The following is a 23,704-nucleotide window of genomic DNA, read 5'->3' on the forward strand; positions in this document are numbered from 1 at the left end:
CAACTTTATGTAAAAGATATCCTCCATCCACAACATTAATTTTGCTACCTCCAAGTTGCTCGCCTTCTGGAAGTTGTTCGAAAACACCATAAAATGATGATTTCGTACCTTTGCGCATTCCTTCTTCAGTGAAAAGCGACAAAGGAAATGGGGCGAGTTCGAATTTAAGGAAGCTTTAGACTAGGATCCCACTATAACAAATCAACGTCATCGAGCACACGGATGATGCTATATAAGTATATTGTAATGTAAAAATACGTTAAAATGATATTGTGTAATATGTTCGTACAAAATTTATCAAGAAAACTGGAGTTTTACAATTTTTTGTCAAAATTTTCTTCTTTCAACCGCTGTAACTCGTTACCTAATTAGACTTACAAAAAAAACTTTCTACAAAAAATGTAGGTAATTTAGTTGTCTTTAAGTTTGCTTTGCACAATTTGGTTGTAAAATCAACCACTTCATAATTATTTTGAAAAAACCAAATTTTGGCACCTTCAATCCAAGATGGCGGGTCGAGCTCGACCCCCCCAAGGTCGAAAACTTTTTTTTTTCTTTAGAGTCCCAATCTTAACAACATATGTGAAAATCGCTACTACCTAACCTTTTGCAAGGTGGAGCCCTTTTTTATCCCCCACTGACTGGACTAAATGTGGCCCGCGGGCCTGGGGTTGGGCAGCCTTGGTCTAGCTGGTATGGAGACGCACGAATCACATTTGTGTAGTAACTCATTTACTCCCTCATCAAAGAAGTTAGCAAAATTTTCTGCAACTTCATCCGTCGGTTTGGTCTTAAAGAAGTATTTAGATATAACTGCGTCACAACTGGATTTGTTTTTTCTTCCTAATATTTTGTTTATTTCGTTCCACGTTTTTTTATATCCTTAAAACAATTATTGAATTTGTTATTGAAGTATGTTTTTTTTGCATCTAATATTTGCTTATTTAGATTATTTCTGTATTTTTTGTAGTCTTTTTCATATTTCTTGTTTGTTGGCATGTTTTTCCATTTTGTCCATAATTTATCCCTCGTTTGTATATTTTCTATGAGAATATCGTTCATCCAACTTTTTTGATTATGGCGATACGCATTTTTTACTAATTTTGTGATACTACTTTTTTCGTAGATTTTTTTTAAAGTGTGATTTAATGTCTTGATATATGATATCCGGATCAGTGTGAATTTGAATTGAGTTCCAATCAGTTTTTGTAATCATTTCTCCAACTTTTTTTTCAGATAGTACAGTGTTGTATTCATGGTGTGATATTTTGCTTTTGTCCTTAGTATAAAGGTATACAGACACGGCAGTTATATAATGATCTGCTATCCTTGTTTCACATACGCATGAGTTAATTTCACACTTTTATTTTTCTCTAATATATATGTGATTCAGACACGTCGCAGTTGTGTAGGTATTTACCACCGCTTCTCTCGTAATGTCATGTATACATTTCACTAGACCGTAATTAGCCATTCAATTTTCGTATTGCAGAATTATTGAGTCGTGTTTATTTAATAGGTTTAAGTTAATGTCTCCAAGTATCAAGATGGTTTCCTTAATATCAATGTTTCGTCTTATATTTTCGAGCTGTTGTAGGAAGGTTTTTTTATTATTTTTTGGAATAACTTTTATTGAGTAAAACCTCAAATTGTAATATTTAAATATTGAAGACAATATTAGTGATTTTTTAAACGAAAATCTGAAACAGAAAAATCAGAAAAGGAAACGGTCACATCTGGGACTCGAACCCAGGACCCTTGTCTTTCCGGGACAATGCTCTACCAACTGCGCTAATGGGACCCTGCCTAGGGCCTAGGACTGCCTAGGGTCCCATTAGCGCAGTTGGTAGAGCATTGTCCCGGAAAGACAAGGGTCCTGGGTTCGAGTCCCAGATGTGACCGTTTCCTTTTCTGATTTTTCTGTTTCAGATTTTCGTTTAAAAAATCACTAATATTGTCTTCAATATTTAAAGGTTTTTTTTGTTTGTTCGGGGGTCGATATAATGCAAATAGATGTATGCGTTTGTGTTTGTTTACGGAGAAGGTTCCATAGACGCACTCGAATGTAGTAGCTATTATATCTTTTTTTTTAGAATATATGGTTTTCTTTAATATAAACCATAATCCCGCCTCCCGATCTTTTTGTTCGGCAATAATAGAATGAGTTAAATCCTGATATTTTGTATAGATTTACACTGTTTTCGTCTATCGAGGTTTGACAGAGTATTATAATATCAATGTTATTTAGTTGACTATAAATACTTAGTAAGAATGTATTCCAGTACTTGGAGATAGACCTAATGTTCAAATTAACAACAGTTATTGCTTTATCGCCTGTTTCATGTTCGAATTGGGTCCAGTTTTAGAACTTTTGAATCCGTTCATATTCTATATCTGAGGTCTCAAAATCAATATTAGACGCCGTAGTCAATTTTAGCCTTTTGAAGGGCTGCCTTGTAAGCCGGTCATTCCCTATCTCCGGACGGGTGGTTTGCGGGCTTGTGAAATCTCGTGCATGTTGCGCAGACTGGCTCCGCAGTAGCAGAAGGGCATGTCTCAAGGCCCCAGTACACATTCGGCCAACGCGTGCGGCGAATGCGACCGGCAGATTTTCGTGATACCGTTCACACATTCGCGTGTTCATTCGGCGTTGGTCGCTAGATGAAGATGGACGTTAGGGCGACTGCGGCCGCTGCGATATACTTGTACAGCGCTTTCAAATTTTTTTTACTTGTGCACCAGAGAAGAGTGATTAAAAAAAGATGGCGCAAAAGAAGATGGTGGATGCTGAGTATTCATCGAAACAGAACAAGGTAAATCAAATTTTGTTTTAATTGTTAGTATCCTATTTTGAATGTGTGTACTTCTAGAGTATTCTGCCACCCCTTTGTGAAAATATAGGCGTGACGGTATTTATTTTTATTATATAGAATTTAAAAAAAACATTTTTTTAGGGAGACCATGAACAACCAACTTGCCGAGCTTCTAGCAGAGCCATCTGGAGAGTTTGAAAACTTCGTACGATTGTCACCTACTGACTTTGAATACCTCGTACAAAAAATTTCCCCGATCGTTTCAAAACAGGACACAAAATGGAGGGAAGCTATACCAGTAAAAATACGGCTAGCAGTGACTTTAAGATTCCTAGCTACCGGGGACAGTTACAGAAGTCTGCACTATCTGTTTAAAATGTCAAGCCCAGCCATCTCACGCATAGTGATTGAAGTCTGTTTAGCACTCAATGAAGTGTTAAAAGATATGATTAAGGTAGGTAAAAAAAAGGTTTTATTTTTAATCAATTATTTATTTCAAGATAATACTTAGCTTATTTGTGTTGACAAATATTTGACTCAAATAGGTTTCAATTAATTTGTTTTTTTTATGCATCTCTATATGCTCGATAAAGAATATTTTGTGATGGAGTTGCGTCAGTTTCTGAAGAATTGTACCCTTCGCACGTGTAACTGTGATCATCAGTCATAGTATGTTGAGAGACTTCTGGTATACTTATTACAACGGGAGATTCTTGCTGTTCTTGTGACGGTGGATGGGTTGGGTTGGGTGAAGATTGTGACGTGTATATTTGTGCTGGGGCTAAAACTTCATTGGAAATTATTTGAACTCGTCGAGGTAGAAGTTGATTAGGAACATAATATGTAGATGGTGGTGTACTTGCTGAAAATGGTCTGTTTTGAGGGGAAGAAGGCGGAGGAGGCGAGCATGACCATTCAGATCGGTATAAATTTTAAGAAGATGGTGGACGAATGACATATGAATTTTGAGAAGAGGGCGGACGAATGAAGTATGAATTTTTAGGAATCATTTGTGATTTTCGACGTCTGTTTAACAACATGTTATCTATATCTAACATGATTTCTTCTCTTTCAATCTCTGTATATTTCCTCAGTTTTGTTGCAAGAAGTTTTCCATATAATTCGCATGGATCATCTTCTCGTGTTGAAGAATCTTTACTAAGGACTTGATTTAAAGTGTTGAAAGCATTTGACATCTCTCTGCTAGCCTCTGCTAATTCTGGCGGATTTTTGCAACGTCGCTTTGTAGCTGGAACTTTTCCTGGATTACTGTTACTCCCAGCTACGGAGTTGTTTCCTTGACTATCATCTTGTTCATCTAGTGTATCTTCTACAGAATATGTCGATGATGAGGCCTGTAAAAAAAATAACTTGTTAAAAACATGTTGAAATTTTTTTAATAAATTTTTTAACTCGTTAAAAACTTTTTTTTCAGATGCCTGAAACTGCAGACGAATGGGTTAACAAGTCAGAAGGATTTACTTTCCCCCATTGCCTTGGGGCTATAGATGGCAAACACATAACTATACAATCACCGGCAAAGAGTGCGTCTGACTATATTAACTATAAAGGCAGCTTCAGCATTGTTCTACTAGCTCTAGTTGATAGTAATTATTGTTTTTTGTTTGCCGATGTAGGATGTAAAGGTCGGATAAGTGATGGCGGCGTATTTAATCAGAGTGTTTTATGTCAAAAACTATCTTCTGGCACTATGAATTTACCACCTCCGAGCCCACTTCCGGATGGCGACAATGATATTCCGTTCGTATTTTTAGGAGATGGAGCATTTGCGCTTAGTAGCCACATAATGAAACCTTTTGCAGGCCACCATGCCCAAGGATCCCCGGAAAGAATATTTAATCAGCAATTGTCTCATTCTCGTGTAAAAGTAGAAAATACTTTCGGCATCCTATCCAACAGGTTTCGAATTTTTAAAAAAGCTATAGCTCTGGAAACCCCTTTACGAGCCTCTATTATTTGAATGTCTTGTCTACTTTTACATAACTTCTTGAGATACAGTAGTTCATCTCGGAATATTTATACACCCCCAGGTTCATTTGATACTTTCATTAACGGAGAACTTGTACGACCAGGTTCATGGAGAAATGAAAATAGAGATAGTGCTTTGTTGCCATTACAAAATGTGCCACGTAGACCTACCCAAACAGCAACCCAGATACGGTTGGATTTTATGAATTATTTTTGTAGAAACAGTATAGAAAATAATTAAAATTTGTCAAAATAAATATGTTGTTTTACTTACACTGTTACCCTCTGTGTTAATAATGCTGGAACATTCATAAACGTCATTTAAAAAATTGTCCATTGCTTCATAAAACGGCCAAATTGGGTTGTAATATTCCTCTTCACCCATGCCGGATTTAATGGACTGGATTTTCTTCCTACGATGAATTCTGTACGTTGCCATTAACGACTCCTTCTTTTTTTTAATTCACTTACAGGGATATTCATACTGTCTGCAATTCTACTCCAAACATCATTAACCTGAAATAAAAAAGTAGTTAGGAACTACTAGCTCTAGTTGATAGTAAAAACGAAAAAAGTAGCTAGGAACGGTATACCTATAGACAAATTAATATCGCAACTAAACATGTATTATTTTATGTAGTGAGGCAAGTTACTTACTCTGTTTTTATTTTTGTGTTGCTGGTGTTTGGGGTTCCATATAATGGATTCATTATGATAATAATCAATGAACCTAAACAGTTCTTCGTTACTCCATGGCGCCATATTCGCGACACGACACTACAGTCTACTAAATATACCAAACCACACACGTCCACTCCGGCCGACGCGCAACTATGAACTGAACGTTCGGCCAATGTGTGAACGCTCTTTGCCGCTCGCGCCAAATTCCTTTGATTCGTGCACGAAAAACCGACACTCATCGGCTCACCGGCGAGCGTTGGCCGCAAACGCGAAATTCACACAAAATGGCCCAGTACACATTCGGCCAACGCGTTGGCCGCACGCGTTGGCCGAATGTGTACTGGGGCCTTCACGGGTATGTCCTTCCCGGGCACAGTGCCCACATCTCGTCGTCTCCTTGCAGAACTTGTAAGAATGTCCTATCATCTGACACTTTGAGCACACAGTTAATCCAATAAAATCACGAACACCGCAAACTGTCCAATCAACAAATACGCGTCCTTGCTTGACCAGTGCATGTCTCAGGTATGTGGGGACCACGTAGATTCTATGGCATGTAGGTCCAGTTCGAGGGCCAGCTAGATGACTAAGCTTACATTTTTTTATGGTTTCATTTGTCTCCTCGAAATTCTTCATAATATTCTTTCTCAACTACAGAGCAATAATAATCATTTACAATCATGAAAAAGGACTAAATTCATCTTGATTGACAGAGAAATAATACAAAATTTATGAACTATCATCATCTTCCACGGCAGAGCTAGTTATAAAAAGTAAAAGTAGCAAAGAATTATAAAAAGTATGGTATTGCTCCCGAATAATTCCCATTGTACACAAATCCTTCAAATCTTTAAGTTTTTCCTCCGTAATAGGCCTCTTGCACCCCATTTTTTTCCGGTTTAGGCAAATATTCTAAGACATTCTGTATTTTTTTTTTAATCGTATTTTTGAAACCAATTTCGATTTTTTGAAATTTTTAATCCGAAAAATCGGACCATTTTTTCATAAACCGGAAAGACGGAACATAATTTATGGGTGCGAAAACAAAATAATTACAAATCCAAAAAAACACAATATTATAGGATTGGTGAATATATACGATTATAATGTTTGATATATTGTAATAGCTTCGACACGATTGTAATAGCTTCGATTGTAATAGCTTCGATTGTAATAGATTCGATACGATTGTAATAGCTTCGACACAGAATTCTTCATCGTAATCGATGTGGAAAACATTTATTTTGCCAGATGATTCAAAGTTGGGTTCAGCAACACAAAACACTCCCTTGAATTTGTTCAGTACGAACATTTGTATTTGCATTTGTGCATAATACTTTCTGGCAACAACACCCTCAAAAAAGTAATTTTTCATTGTACTATGTTTGTTTGACTGGACACTTGACCTCAACAGTATAATCATCAGTGACTGCATCAGGGGAGCCGCCGATAATTGGTAATTTGCAACTGATTTGCAAACCACATTCTTTATATTTGTGTCCCAGTTGGTTTGCTAGTACCTTTAACACCAAAGGTTCTAAAAGCCTTGCATAGCCTTTGTGTCAACTGATTTTCAAACCACATTCTATATATTTGTGTCCCAGTTGGTTTGCTAGTACCTTTAACACCAAAGGTTCTAAAAGCCTTGCATAGCCTTTGTGTCTGGAATCTTGGCTGCCCCTAAGATGACTTCAGTCAATGTTCCATCCAATGTTTTGCAGTTAGCTGCCTCGTATAGTTTGGATGCAGTAATTCTGCCATATCGCATTTCGTACCATAACGGGCAGTTAGCCTGCTTTCTTGTTAGTGAAAAAACTTTCTCGAAGATATTTGGAGGAATATTTAGATCACATGTAATAAAATTGATGAAATCTGTAGCACTTGTATTGTGCAGGTTTCGTGTTTTCTTAAAAGCAGAAATCATCCTGTGCATGGACAAACAGTCAGTGGGCTTCGGATCAATGTGAAGTTGAGTCAGTTGGCATCGAAGCCCCTCCTTAATACTCATTTAGAGTACTGCTGCCAGGAAATCTCCATTACCTTTTTCCACGCTTTTTACTGCGTTCTTGCCAACTTGGGATGCCAGAATTAACTTTTGGGAGGTTCCGACACACGATAACTTTGATTTTCTCCAATAACAGTCGACAGATGTCGACGCTGGTTCTTCACTTCTATGGAGCCATGTTAGAAATGCCAGTGCATGCTTACAGCCACCTGAAAGCAAAATGTTCCAAATATAAATTATTTGTCAACAGGTAGCTGGCAGAGACCCTCGCAATGATTCTGTGTTTGTTACATCACACAAGAGTTTGCTCTTCCCCACATCTCCATAGGGTAGAAGAGTGTAGAGGTTAGAGGAGAGAAACATATTTTACAATATAGCGACATACAGTTCAACTAACCTCTAGAAGCTGCACAGTCTTGACATTCTAAGACTTGTATTTCATCTTCCATCTCATCACACAAAAGTACAACAGAGTATGCTTTTTGGCGGACACGGTGCTCGGGGGTTATTTTTGCTTTCACTGTGCAAATAGGACCTTCTCTTTTTACCTGCACATACCCGATAGCATTATCACCATAACTTTCACGTGCAGACCTTTAAAATATATAATAATAACACGTTGAAAACAAAAGACAGTTGCATATAACTGAATGTTAACAATTGTCTTAATAATAATAATTGATGGAAACATAATATATAAGTACATATTAAATGTTGTCAAAATATATAACATAATATTCGTATATTAGAAGATACAGAAAAAATACTTACTTTTTTTTTTGATATTTCTAATTTCGCTTCCAATGAAATTCATATTATTACTTAGAAAAGTAGCCATCATAAATGAATCTATGTTGGGCGAATTGTCAGACTGACCCTGAACAAAACCTACTTCAATCATTTTTCCAATCCAAATAATATATGCTTAATTTCTCAACAAAGTTAGCGGACTACAATACAAACAGCCAAATGCAGCCAAACCCCAAACAAGTGTCAAAACTGTCAAATTCACAAGTCGCCGGAAATCAAGGTGTTGGCATATAAAAAAATAATCAGTGTGGAATTTTACAAAAATTAATTCAATAATATTGGAGACGGAACATTTTCAAGTGGTGACGTCACAAGCAGACAATAACAGATTTATTTATTTTATTTTAAAAAAACTATACATTTCAAAAAATTTTGAGTAACATTTTAAAAACCATTTTATTTTTAGCCAATTAATGTTTTGTCCTTGTGAATCGACTTTTTTATTAAACATTTTTGAATTATGCCAAAATCAATGAAATCTTTTTGATTCATTTCAATAACACTGTAATTTTGATTGGCCATCTACACAGCGGAATACCACCCCGTTGGATGAAAAATGTCTAATTTTTTTGTTTTATTTTCTATCCTAGCATGAACAGAGTCACATTCCATTTGGGAATGGCCGGATTCGAAAAACATATGGTTGATGATTGGGATGTCAAATTTTTTCACCGCATAGATGAACATTGCTGACATATTTATGTTTCGGTTTTCACCGCCGCATGTGTTTGAAAAAAAATTCCACTCCTCGCCATCGGAATACTTTTGTAAATAATGGTAAATGCAAGAGTGCATTATCGGTAGAACCCCGTCTTGCAGTTGCTTCGTCCCACATATAGCAAGATGCTTTTTTATCAATATTATAGACGGTTAAGTTGTATACCGCCAACTTTCTACGGTAAAAAAGAGCCTTGGCATTCGTCTTCGGGCAATAACATACCGCTTGCAAATCAAATTCTGCTAAGTGGCATTCATTGTCCAAAGCCTGTACTTTGATAGAATTTTTCTTCTGTCGGGCTGAATCCTTTCTGAGCATGTGGGCATCTTGTTCTTCCTTTTGGTGAAGGTTTTCTTCATCGTTCATGTGCGAATATTTAAAGCACGTATCGCATTACGTGGCACATGAAACGACAAATTGAAATCGTTATTGAAAATTTGACGATAGAGCCAAAGTTTTTCCGGGATACGGCTCTCCTCCTTGCACTTATCTGAGTACAGTTCGTACATTATTATCGGTACGTTGAGGTCTTTTGCCAAGTATTCCTTGCTGGAATCATTCCTGGCATAATGAGAGGGCATCTTGGGAAATGATTTTTTATGATTTCTAATGAATTCCTTAGCTTCATCTGGTATTTTTTAGGAAGGGGGGTGGCGCCCTCTTTTATTAATTGCAATAAAATTAAGGGCATTTCGTGCCGACAGGACATTTTGCAAAAATTTTGAAGAAATGTGTAATGTTGAAATTAAGAATCCCTTACAAACTTGTAATTTTACTCCTAAATCGTTCATTAAATAATATTCATTGCTTTTTGATCTCCTGGAGACTAATTGAGCTGTTCTTATGCTCTTTTTATCCCCAGATTCAATCAAAGAATTTAAAAATAGCTTCTGTTTTTCTAAATCTCCAATAGACCAAAATTCAGTAAAAATACTTTGTCGCAAAGGTTCGGAAAAATTATCATTGCAGGATCTGGGACATTCACTGCAGTCTTTTATCTTCAAACTTCTCCCCTCAACGCTTTTACCCCTCATGGAAATATACGGTAATCCACTTTGTCTTCTGATCCTACGTTTGTTATTTTTCCAATCTTTGGGATCCGCTATTTTGCGTCGTTTCCTCGGGTTGGAATCTGCTGCAACAGGTGGATTTGAAGAGCTGCACGGTAAATCTTCTAGCACCAGAGTATTCTCTCCTAATCCATCATTGATCACTCCTAATGATGGCAACATAACATTATCTATCGAAGAGTCAGATAACAAATATTCAGGGTCAACATCTGAATTAGCAGCAGAAAAATCTCCGTCAACATTAATTAATTCCACTGTACTAGAAATATCTGAAAAAAAATATAAGTCAATGTTGAAAACATAAATGGCAAATTATTAATGAGCTATACTATCCGAAATGTTAGATCGCGAGCTTCGGGGAACATCTTGATCTCCAATAAAATCAAACAAATGAATGTACCACAGTGTTGGTTTATAGATGTCATCAGATGATGCTCCCGACCTCACAGATTCTTTGTATTTTTTTTCTCTCGTCTAACGTTGCTGCGAAACGTATTAATTTTTCTAACGACATCGTCTTTTGTAGCTGTAGGTTCTAATTCCTCTAACTTATTTAGCAATTTACAGCACGCTGCAGATCTTTTGTCTCTGTCGTGATAATCTTTGGATTTTACGCGCCAAAGACAAGGTTCAGATTTATACGTATCAATAAACTCTTCTAATATCGCGTTGCGCTTGCGACTGGCCATTATGAGTTTGAACGAAGCAACGCGATGCACGCACACGACATTCCACTACCACAGAATATTGGACACTGAGAACTGAGAATGACTGAGAACTGTGCATGCAAGCATGAGCGGCCGCCACACACGCTCGGTTATGCATGCGCGCAAACATAATGGTAGCCATACACGTTAGGGTTTGCATGATGGTTATGCATGTACATGCATAACCATCATGCAAACCCTAGTGTGTATGTAAAAAACTGTACAGTTATCGATGCATGTACGTGCAACCTAAGAAATATCAAAATAGATATTTTTTCGGTTATGCATGATGGTTATTCATGTACATGCATAACCATCATGCAAACCCTAACGTGTATGGCTACCATAACCGAGTGGCAAAAAATATCTATTTTGGTATTTGTTAGGTTGCATGTACATGCATCGATAACTGTACAGTTTTTTTACATACACACTAGGGTTTGCATGATGGTTATGCATGTACATGCATAACCATCATGCATAACCATCATGCAAACCCTAACGTGTATGGTTACCATAAGCACCGTAATTGTTTCGCCTTTTTCAGCGCTGGTTACCGAACATACGGCTTTGGATCCTTTTGACGCAAGTACCTTATCAGGGGAATTGTTTAGTTGCATGCCAGTTTCGTCGGTGTTATAGATTTTTCTTGGAGAGTTATACAACCCATGTTCTTCGAAGGCCTTCGTTAAAATATCAAAGTAGTCGTTAACTTCTGTCCTATTCATTCCTTTCATCCGAGCTACGGATAACCCTTGTGCCTTGCGTCTAGAAATATCTGGGTGTCTTTTAAGGAAACGGATCATCCAATCATAACCCGCTTCCTCTTTAGTAGCATTAAAATTATTTTTTATGCCATTTTTGATAACAAAACTGTAGGCCAATCTCTGTATGTCACGCATGTTGGCTGGGAAGTTACTTTTTTCCAATTTCTTAATGTACGACACAAGCTTTTCTTCATTTTCTTCCCCTAAAACACATTTTCTGCCAAGCTTTACTTTCGTAATGTTTGTTTCCTTCATTTTGCGCTTAAGAGTCCTGACTGGAACGTTGTAAATTCTTGATATCTCTCGAAAAGACCCAGTTTTATTCGTTATAGCTGCAATGGCCGCTTTCAGGTTTTCGAGACTCCACTGCGCCCGCAAATTCTTTTTTACGTATCTATAACAAACAAGAGATGTATAGCCGGATGCTGGGTGTGCTCGGTGTTATCTTCGGGTCGGGAGCGTTCTTGAGTAGGTAACACACCCCCCCTTAAATTCAAACTCCTCTTCTTCTGGAAGTAGAGTTTGAAGATTTTCCATATGAGTAATGTAACTACGGCGATAATGCAGCCACTGGTTGATGATATATGTAGACTCCTTTCAATTGGATTTATGATAGGGATAGTTAGTTCGTGACCTTTCGTGCTTGAAAGATCTTGAATTTGGATCTGTGGAAGTTTCGACACTTGTAGTTTTTCCTTGGAGTAGGTAACCGCAATATCTTCCTGGTTTACCGTTTGTCCTATAGCTAGAGTTTTTCCTTGTATGTTGCAATCTGGGCTGCTGATTAATACAGATTTGAAGATAGTAGTCTCTCGTTGGTGTTCATGGCAGTTTATATAAATAGTTGATGGGATGTTCCTGAAGGCGTACATTATGTTTTGTGCAATGGGGTGGGTGTGCTCATTGGGACAGTAAATTTTTCTTAGTGTGCAGTTTTTTTCGTCTTGCGAATCCGCTAGTCCTTTGGTGCAGTCTTCTAATGTTATAATCTGTTTGTTGCATATACTCGTAGTGTTGGTCATCTCCTGACATCTGTCGGCTAAAAATACATCTTTTCCATTCTTCAAAATTCGTCTTGGGAGGGATGCGGGTATAAGGCAATTATTATCGGAAGATTTGTAAATAATGGGTAAAATATCATAAAAACTATAAAATAACTCTTCTACCAGAGTTAACGTTATAACGAAGTGCAATTTTCTGTACTAATCTTACTTGTAGCAAGTTCTGAAGCAAATTAAAATCTTCTGATGGCACCTGTCGCTTATTTACGTTTTTAATAGCGTCTAAAAAGAGCTCAGGTTTTAAATGCTATAATGGTACATATTATGTGAAGCAAATAACACGGCTTCTGTTAAGCGGTCCAACAGTTCCGTTATCGTTTCTGCCTGATATATGAAGTGTATCAGCAATAATTCATTCATATCTTCGTAATGGTCGCGGCTTATTTGTGACTATAAAACAATTTGGCTATCGGAAAGATTTTTAAGTTTCGTGTAATAGTCTTCCATTGTACGAGAGGTCAGAGATACCCTGTGGTTATTAATGTTAATTTTATCTTTCAACTCATTTAAATCGTTATCGTCTAGAATGTCTAGATTACCAGTAAGGTACTTAATGATAGACCCCTGACCGTTAATGAGTCCTCGCTTAGTTCGCTTACTTATCAGATAACGTAATAAACCGTTATTATTTTTTATTAGAAATTCTATTCTTTCTATACCTATGCTAGGTAAGCTAAAATCATGTTGCTTCAAAAGTTTCTTAAAATTAAATTCCAATTGTTCCATTTGAACTATTAATGGGTTTACATCTAATGGGTGGATGACAATCCATTGACCCTCTGCCACTCTTGTGGTCCCGAGCGGTGAAATAATGAAGTGTTCATCGTATGTTATTTGTCGAATCCGTAGGGATCGCGTCAGCGTGATTAGCCTGAAACGATTTCACACTATCTTTATGAATTGTTCCGATTCCCTTATCGGAGGCATACTTCAAAACATTATGGGGTAGCAATGCGGTGACCAGATACGGCCCACGAAATTTATTGATATGTTTACCGCGGTCATGGGTTTGTATCAAAATTTTATCTCCAATATTTATCTGTTGTTGCGTACGATTCTTATCTACACGAGCTAAAGTTTTATTCTTTATGACATTTTGACTTTTGTAAATTATTTGATGTAAGGTTTTACATTCTGTAGCGTGTTGCGCGACGTAATCTTGGGTGATAACCCCGTCTTCGGCGAGGGTTCTGTTTCCCTGACAGAAATGGATTTCATTCGGCGTATGTTGAGTATTTGAGCCGTAGGGGTAGATTTATCTAACACTTATCTGTTTATGCGTAGTATTTCGATGAAAGTTGAGTGGAACCGTTCTATATTTCCTTTCGATTGAGCGTGGTCCACCGTGGTTACGTGTACATTTATTTTATAAAGGGCTAGTAGTTCGCGAATTGTTACCGAATTTAATATGGTCTCATGGTCTAGGTGGATTTCCTTAGGTACTCCTACAATAGAGAATATGTTTATTAATATATCGCTTACTGCTATGCTGCTATTGTTATCAAGTGGTGCGCAGTGTGACCACTTAGAGAAACGATCTATGATAGTTAAATAACGTCTCCTATTAAAATGAAATGTGTCTATCTGCCAAATCTCCATTGGAGTATGTGGAGTGATGGTGGATTCTAATGGCGCCAATACCGGGTGCCTATTATATTTAGTTTGTTGACATATTATGCATGTCTTGAGGTATTTCACAATTTTGTGGCGCATTTGTGAAAAGTAATATTTCCTTTTTATTTTCGTCAAAAGGGCTTCTAATCCAACGTGTCGTTGGTTTTCTACATGTGTCGAATATATTATTTCATCTTCTTCTTCTTTATTGGTAGGTTCGATTTTTATATCAGTGTACCGAATTAATTTTAAAGAGTTCTTATCAACATTTTTTCTATAACTTTCGCTTAACCGTTCGTACATTAAATCGTCTTCTATAATTATAGCATATTTATTCTTATCACAACATTGCTCTATAAAATGGATGAATACATTAGTTGCATCATCTGCGGGAATTCGGAATGCGGGAATCATGGTCAGTTCTGTTTTCTTTACCTTGTAGTTTTCGTGAGGCTGTTGCTGCGGTCTTGACAAATATCCTATTCATTCTAGGAGTAGGATGTTCGTGTCTAATTGGAATGCCGGATTCGTTATCGTCCGTATTGCTGTGCAAAGTGCTAACTACACTTCGGGAGCATGAGGCAACTTCTCCCATCATCGAACTGGTGGTTGTTTCGTTCATATTAATCTCGACTCGCGAAAGCGCATCCGCTGCATGATTAGTATTACCCTTTTTATGTTTTATAGAATCGTATTCTTGGAGTTGCGAGTCTATTTTATCACGCTGATAGTGCGGTAGGCGATAAGCCCTTTGGTATACCGGCGCTTCCGTTAATAGCGTTATCTTATGTTCCCTGACAATTCTTTCGAAATTAAATCCTGATTATTGTTTAGAATATTATCTAAATCGTTCGCTTCTTCCGTATGAAAGAGCTTTAAAATTTCATTTGGCGTACGCAGCACCTTATCTCTTAATACTAACGTGGCCCCCATTAAACTTAACATATCTATGCCTAGTAAAAAATTATAATTATTTGAAAAATTAAAAACGAGAAAGCGCATTTCGTTGTCGTTTTCACCAAAAACTTTCTACCAGAACGGGGTAATGACGGTTCCTTTGTGGCAAGTCTTTTGATGCGCTGTTTGTACCGCAAAAGATTCATCTATGTATTTACAGTCAAAGAATAGTTTATTTTATAATTCCTGAGCCATAAATGATTTCATACTGCCCGTATCTATTAATATTTTAATTCCCAGGGGTGCTTTAATAAAAGGTAGACCACAAGTTAAATTGTGCAAATGGATTATGGAGTTGGAGCTTCTATTTCTCCCTCTTGTAAATCCTCAGGGTGTTCATTATGGAACAACTCCTGAGCCATGCGATCGTTTCCTAAATTGCTGATGGGCCCTCTATCAGTGCGACGCTGAGGTGCAGTACGCATGCTAACATCCTCATTTCTATTGTAATTATTATTGCGCGGTAAAAATGTCGGTTGGCTATTACTATATCGGCGCGGAGCAAGATTATCACTTTTATTACCAAAGTGGGACTGACGCAGTGTGTAGGAATTATTTTGTTCGAGTGCAGTTTGTCCAACGTCTTTATTAAAATTACTATTATTTTGCCAAACGCGGTTTCCCCATGGCTCTCTATTATTCACGGCCGAACGTTGCCTTCCGGACGCGAAATGATGGTCTTTAAACGATTCCGTGGCAAAGGGACGTTGCGTCGATGTTTTCTTAGTAAGTTCACCGTGTGCATCTAAGATTCGAATTTCGTGACACAACGTTTCATAATCTTTATTTAAATTTGCACACTTAATGTGGGTTGGCAACATATTCACTATAGTATTACGAGCTGTATCTTGATAAGCGGCAAATATTACTGGGGCGTTTGTTGCACCGACTGACTCGGTTATCTTTATTTTTATCGCGAACAGTATCTTGTTGACCTCATGTATAACAGTTGAGAAATCTCGGTTTTCTCTTTGTAAATTAATTAGTTCCGTCTGCCATAACGAAATTGTTTTATTATCGCCACATTCTTTTTGTAAAATTTCAAATATATTTTCTATTGTAAAATCGTGGTCGTGCATTAGAATTACTTGTAGGGCTTTACCTTTTAATTTAGAAATAATTTTTTCCACATTATTAGGTGTATTGCCATTTCTAGATAAAAAGCCTCTAGCTGACTTGATGAAGAAATAAAGCTCATCTGGAGACCCGTGGTACTCGAAGATGGAGTCTGTGGATGACCCGGATCTCTCGTTTGATAGTGCCATTTTTAATTTTAGATTAAAAAATTATATAAAAAATATATAGAACTACTTAGTACTACAAATATAACTTGCTCTTGGATGAGAAAGAAAAAATACACTCTGTCTTTGTGGATAAAGAAGGGTAAGGATCTATCGGATTATGGGATAGACGAAAAATTTGAAAAAATGTACTCACATATAAATTATCAGCGTTTTCTTCATAGTGTCTTTAATGAGGTTAACGATTTGTGGGTTCGAGACTTCTGCGACGGGTTGAAACGATATCAGCCAGAACTTCTTAGCCAGATCCAGGTATCTGGAACGCTTGGGATTGTTCTCGAAGCCTCCTAGTTGGACGCCAGTTAACTTTCTTGGTTTTCCTTTATTTTATTTTAACTAAATAAAATGATGAGACGGTGAAGTAACAATATTTATTTATAAAATACACAATTACAAGCGAGTTAAACGTAATTTCAGATGGAGAATCTAACAACAATATTGACAAGTAGTCTTGTTTACTGAAGGTTGAAGATTGACACCTTGTGAGGTGTTGCGGTCCTATTTATCGGTGCTATCGTTGATAGGGTATTGTGCGGGCGGTCACGCGCTCCCACGTCCGGGTCCATCGTCGATGATGATAATATTATTTGGTGGATCACCAAGTGTAGACACCGCTAGATAAGATGTATAGCCGGATGCTGGGTGTGCTCGGTGTTATCTTCGGGTCGGGAGCGTTCTTGAGTAGGTAGCACCAGCGAACTGACAACCGCGCTGTAACGCGGCACCACTACAAGCATACGATGGGTATCTATGTGTCAATAAAGTTGTTAGTTTTGGCACAATGTTCAATTTTCTCTTCATGGAACGTTCTCTTCATGGTGGTTCTCCCCTACAATCCTTATTAGATTAGGCAATATTTACGTGAATATCGATAGAGAAACGTCAAAATATTTTTTACAGATTTTTAGCACGGGAGACATTGGAATATTATTTTTTGTAAAATATTAACTAAATATGGACAAATCGAAGGCTGTGGTATATGTTCTCAATTGATTTATCTGCAAAATGAGATACGAAACAAAGCAAATCACACAATATATGATGCAAAATAACTGGTAAATAAACGAAATTTTTTATCACGAAAACATCGCGTATACTTTGACGTAATATTTTGTCGGTTATATTGAGTTATCGTATTTTAAATTTACCGAAACACATGCCATGAACAATAAACTATGTATAAAAAAACATTACTTACGTTTTTTTGATGAATTTCTTCGTTTTAGCACTTTAAAATAGAACCGGCGCTTTGACACTACGACCGTTATGAAGCACGCAAAATGAGTCTCTTGGCATTCCACAGAAAAATTAATTTTAAATAATCTAAGAAGCTAGAAGTCTTTCCGGTATTTGCTGCGTAAAGAACGAGAATAGCCCAAGCGATTGAGACCTTGTTCTTCATACAAATTCTTTATACATAAGGGTTAAAATCGCACATAAATATATATATATATATATATATATATATATATATATATATATAAATTCGTAAATAATATATATATATATATATTATTTACGAATTTTAAAAAAAATAATATATATATATTTATATCGGACAACACTTATTGGAACATCTTTGAGTAAACTACCTTTCTTGATCATCCTTTCACATGTGATATATAACGCTGTAAATTACGTGGCAACATGTTTTTTTGTGAAATAAATTTAAAATGTGGTCAGCTATTATATATACAGCTATTTTATGCATATGCTCACAAAATTTTCATCATTAAATCATGAACGCTTGTTGATCTTTTTTATGAAAGCACTTACTTGATATGCAATGTTGCCAAATCTTTTGTCCTACTGTCGAGCTTCTGTTTGGACGGACTTGAACAGATTTATTTGTTGGTTGAATATTCGAAAATACGTAATGCATTGGAACGTTTGGCGCGAATATTTAAAATTGCGGGTTTATTTAAAAGTAAAGTTATACAATCAAAACTTATTTATATTACGTTTACAGTTGAATTCATTATTTTGAAATTCGTTTTGTAGAACAGGCTTTTATAAGATATTCTATCTTTTTAATAGCATTAATATATTATTTGAAAATGTAGATTGATTTACAATTAAAATATCAAAGTTCAATAATATTAGTATTGTGTTTACAGTATTATTGAAAGTATATTTTATAAAATCTGATTTATTTGAGTTGTTTTATTTCCTTTTATTATAGAATACCTATTATATGATTTTCAGAAAACGATTTTTGTACACAATATTTGTGCTGGTGTATGTTTATACATATTTTGTATTAATAGTTCTTCATTTTTGTTAATTTTATAACCTTAAATATAAAAGTTACAAATCAATGTACACCATAATATGTATGTATAGTTGTAATGTGTAAACTTTCCTAAATAAAGATATTATTATTATTTTTTAGTGGAATAAATCGTTGATTTTTTTTTACATTTACTCCACACAAGAGTCTATGTCATCTTTGAATATGCTGTGTGGAGGGTCTTTTTGAGGAGGGGAAGGAGTGAACATCCACGTTGTTCGGTTTGTATAGTGAATCATCATCGTCGGACATTGGCGGACTCCTTTCTAACATTACTTCAGTTTTGGTTTCTAAAATAAAGCATAATATATTATATATTTATCCAATAATAATATCTCAATGTAGTAAGTAAGTCAAGTGCACAAATGTGAAACCTAACCTAATATAATGACAAAATAACAGACTAATTACGCATTTGCAACGGAATATTAATTAGCAGCATTTATGATATTACCTATAACAATTTACTATAAGCTATGGTAGCTCTGTAATATTTCAGATTATTACCTGAATCTGAGGAAGTTTCATGGTTAATTTCTTCGCCCAGTATGCTCTGCATATTGCTGATGATTAAACTTTGTCCTTTGGAAATTGGCGAGAATGGTGAAGACGAGATCATGTCGTCAGTACTGTTTATTGATGTACGTAAATCACTGGTTCTTGGAACATCTATAAAATATCAAGAACAAACATATGTACCTGCAGTTTTCTGTTTTGGCAAATTTTATTTAACCACAAAGGAATTTGCTTAATTTGAATATGAACAAATTAATGGGTGATTATCCGACGTGTAAAACTTCGTTTTAACTTAATTATTTTAAGAAACAACTGTTTGAAAACAAAACATGCTTTTAAATGCATATTTTAGTATCGGAATGTCTTTAGTTTGATTTGACATTTTTACCACAAGTTTTTAGGTTAGCTTGTTTGAATTTTGTTAATACATATATCTATTATTCAAAATAATTTTACTGCTTGGGTTCTCATATTATATCATATTCTATTCTATAATAAAATACGGTAATTATTCTGTACTCATTTGATAAGCATAGATTAAAATTGTTAATTACTATATTTTACAATTTAGGTTATTATTTAGAAATATGTAATAGCTTACCGTATTTAAAATCCATTTCGCAAAGCTGAAAGATTAAGAAAGAAGAAGAGCAAAACAACTCAACCTGTCAACTGATTCGTGCTATACGAATATTGAATTTAATATTATCTGTTAGCCAGTAACGAGTCATTGACGGTTCCAGTAAACTAACCCGAAGCTAGCTTCAAATGGACCAATACAAACAAACCAGCCTTGTGCTAGCAAACAACATCATTCGATAATGGGCTCTAAATAATATAACTTTAGAGGTTAATTTTGCATACAATTCTTGAGCCTTATAGTTCCTTTCGAATATTGTTTAGACCAATACGCAATGTCGTACGATAATAAGCTCTAAATAATATTACTTTAGAGGCTATTTTTGCATACAATTGTTAAAACATTTAATTACTTTAGAAAATTATTTGTACACCTGTGTTTGACACAAATAACGATGGCAACGTCGCTTTTTGAGATCAATGAAGTTAGTTTAACATTCGATAGAAATAATTAACAAAGTCAGGTTGAATATCTGAGATAAAATCGCATATAGGAGCATATCTAATGCTCACAAAAATCGTACTTGTCACATCAAATTGAGTTGAAAATGCCACTGATCTCTTCTCGCCGAGACGATTAAAATGGTATTTAAATCTCAATTTGTCGATGATCGAGTAAGTGCTCAATGATCTAGTAAGTCGAAATGATCCAATAGTTCCGGTTATTTGCAGACGCTAAGAGGTACAAAGTGCCGTATCATAAACCTATATATATATACCTATATGCAGGGTGTCCGGAAACTCGTAGTACAAGCGGGAAACTGGTGAATCTACATCACATTTGGAGTCGATTTTGTAGTATATTTTTTTTTTATTTGAGCTTTCGTTATCGAGTAAATCGAGTTTGAAGTTGATTTTTTTTTTTTTTTATTATTTTTTTTTTAATCAAATTCTTATAAATTATTACTGAAGATCAAAGTACCCAACTAATTAAAACTATTTGAAAGTAAAACAAATGAAGAAACTAGGATTTGAAGCATTATTTTGAAATCATCCTTCATTTAACCCGGTGTAATCATAAAATATTTCTGCTCTGCAGGGTTAAAACATCTGTTATTCAACCCTAAACACCAGAAAAAACTTTAACCCTAAAATAGCCGAAAAATATTTTTTTTTGGTTTTTTTTTTTTTTTGAAAATGCTCAAATCAAAAAACTTTATGTTTTTTTGGGTTCCCCATGTGGTGTAGATTCTCCAGTTTCCCGCTTGTACTACGAGTTTCCGGACACCGTGTATATATATATATATATATATTTTTTTTTAATTCGTAAATAATGTGCCGCACTCACATATGCGGTTCCGGGATACGACGGGTTAACGTAAAGTCGTTTAGTACTTAAGTTAGTTTTCAATAATGCTATCTTGAAGAAGGTTGAGAAACTAGCTGACCAAAACTAGTTGACATTATTATCTTATTTCTAACAAAGTGGTTGAAGACAAAATAACTTTTAATTGAATGATAGTAGTATAATTATTAAATGATACGAAGTGTTGTTCTAGTCTCTATATTTTTTTAGTTGCTGTTAAATTTTTTACTAATATTATTTTATATTCATCAGCTTTAATTATTTTGTATAATTTTCGATAGCTTACTAGATATATTCTGTTTTAAAATGCTTAAAACCAAATTAAATTAAATGATGTCAAGTCACAAAGTGATTGCTTTCTTCAATAATTATATACCATTCTATATCTACTATAGTAAATTTAAAAAAAAACCTATGCACAATAATAAAAATGTAAACGTTTTTTGCTCTATAGGACCTGTATAGAATTCAAAAACAAAAATAAATTAAATAAAAATCATTTTGTGTTATTTATCAATTCTTTCCTGATTCAGCCCTCATTCATTACAAACAACGTCACCATCCAAGTATATTTTGTGTTATTTATCAATTCTTTCCTGATTCAGCCCTCATTCATTACAAACAACGTCACCATCCAAGTATATTTTGTGTTATTTATCAATTCTTTCCTGATTCAGCCCTCATTCATTACAAACAACGTCACCATCCAAGTATATTTTGTGTTATTTATCAATTCTTTCCTGATTCAGCCCTCATTCATTACAAACAACGTCACCATCCAAGTATATTTTGTGTTATTTATCAATTCTTTCCTGATTCAGCCCTCATTCATTACAAACAACGTCACCATCCAAGTATATTTTGTGTTATTTATCAATTCTTTCCTGATTCAGCCCTCATTCATTACAAACAACGTCACCATCCAAGTATATTTTGTGTTATTTATCAATTCTTTCCTGATTCAGCCCTCATTCATTACAAACAACGTCACCATCCAAGTATATTTTGTGTTATTTATCAATTCTTTCCTGATTCAGCCCTCATTCATTACAAAAAACGTCACCATCCAAGTATATTTTGTGTTATTTATCAATTCTTTCCTGATTCAGCCCTCATTCATTACAAACAACGTCACCATCCAAGTATATTTTGACTCCAATAAACACGATTATATTTCAGAAGGATAATTTTATTTTAACAGATTTAAAAGATCACAATTTTACATTAAACTAGAAAGGCTTTAATGTGGAGAATGACAAACGTATAACAGGACTCGTCAGAACGGCTATTGAACTCGGAATGATCTATAGTTAACTTTAAGCCGTTCAGGTCTCTGCGTTTAGGGATTACACATCTAAAAATTAACTTATAAGGTTGATAAGTGATTCTCCACACGCCTCCCCTCCAGTTATAAAGTTATAACGACATAAAAAGAAATCTTAATATTTAAAATTGGTTCTTTATACCTGTTCAATTTTGCAGGCTACCGACATCTGTAGTCTAGAAATTTGAAGTTACTACGTTTAACCAAAATGGTGTGAGTCCTTGCTTAGAAAATAGTGTCAATTTGGTCGGTATAGCAGGTTTCATTTTTACTGCTAGAAATCACAATGACAAGTGTTTTATTTACATGTAGTGGGTTTTGAAGTCTTTAAAAAGGCTCGCATTATGTATTTTTTGGTTCTTTTCTCAACAATAACTCGATAATAAACAAGCTCATAAGTCAGAGCGATCGTAGCAGTGTTATTCGCACAGTTTCCTTATAAATATTGTACCTGTTTCAATAGTTTGAAATAAATGTAAAGTGGTATCAAGAAAACCAGTTTTTATTCAAAAAGGATCATCCCCAATTTTTAACATTTGATCCTTCAACCGGATTACGATCAGGAGATTGTATGTAAAAAAAACAAAGAACCAGCAGCCAAAAGGATACAAAATTGATTGAAACTGGAAATCATTAAGGAAAGTGGACCACATCGCAAATCTGAGATAAGTATTCAGTGCTTTCCTTCCTATCATCCATTTTATGTTTATTCAGGTCTCATGTAATTTAAACGAGATTAATCTTAAATAGAGTCAATATTATAAATAAAATCACTACCCACTTGAAAATAAGAATATAATATTATTGAATAGTGTTCTCAAATAGTATTGTCAAGATTGTCGTGGTATTCTTTCAAACGGGTGTTTGCTAAAATAAAATAATTGTCAACCGATATTAACAAAATATAATTAAAAATGGAAAATATGAAGTCATTAATAAACAAACGCGGCGTAATCAAAGGAAAACTAACCCGATTCGCGGATTCCTTAAATGCATTGTCGGTAAATGAAATTAAATTAAGATATGAGCGGGTGAAATCATTGTTAGATGAATTCGAAGCAGTTCAACAGAAAATTGAAATGTTACCGGATTCAGACGAAATTGAAAATTATAGTCAACGAGAAGCTTTCGAAAAC

General features: G+C 35.2%; 1 protein-coding gene and 2 long non-coding RNA genes across 3 annotated transcripts in view; 2 read left to right on the plus strand and 1 right to left on the minus strand.

Moving 5' to 3' along the window:
* LOC149410270 (mitochondrial S-adenosylmethionine carrier protein) overlaps positions 1-23,704 on the plus strand; it is a 168,488-nt gene that overhangs the window by 101,706 nt on the left and 43,078 nt on the right. The gene's annotated exons all lie outside the window — the stretch shown is intronic.
* On the plus strand, positions 1,982-4,776 carry LOC149410273 (uncharacterized). The gene is made up of 3 exons (XR_016305062.1): positions 1,982-2,813; positions 2,955-3,267; positions 4,249-4,776. It is a non-coding gene; the product is annotated as an uncharacterized LOC149410273 (long non-coding RNA).
* LOC149410274 (uncharacterized) lies at positions 3,496-9,320 on the minus strand. The gene is made up of 3 exons (XR_016305063.1): positions 5,460-9,320; positions 5,077-5,318; positions 3,496-4,168 (listed from the first exon to the last, which is right to left on the minus strand). It is a non-coding gene; the product is annotated as an uncharacterized LOC149410274 (long non-coding RNA).

This window comes from Hesperophylax consimilis, chromosome 28 (genome assembly GCF_061612785.1).
Source record: "Hesperophylax consimilis isolate HC1 chromosome 28, BYU_Hcon_1.0, whole genome shotgun sequence".
Taxonomy (NCBI): Eukaryota; Metazoa; Arthropoda; class Insecta; order Trichoptera; family Limnephilidae; genus Hesperophylax; species Hesperophylax consimilis.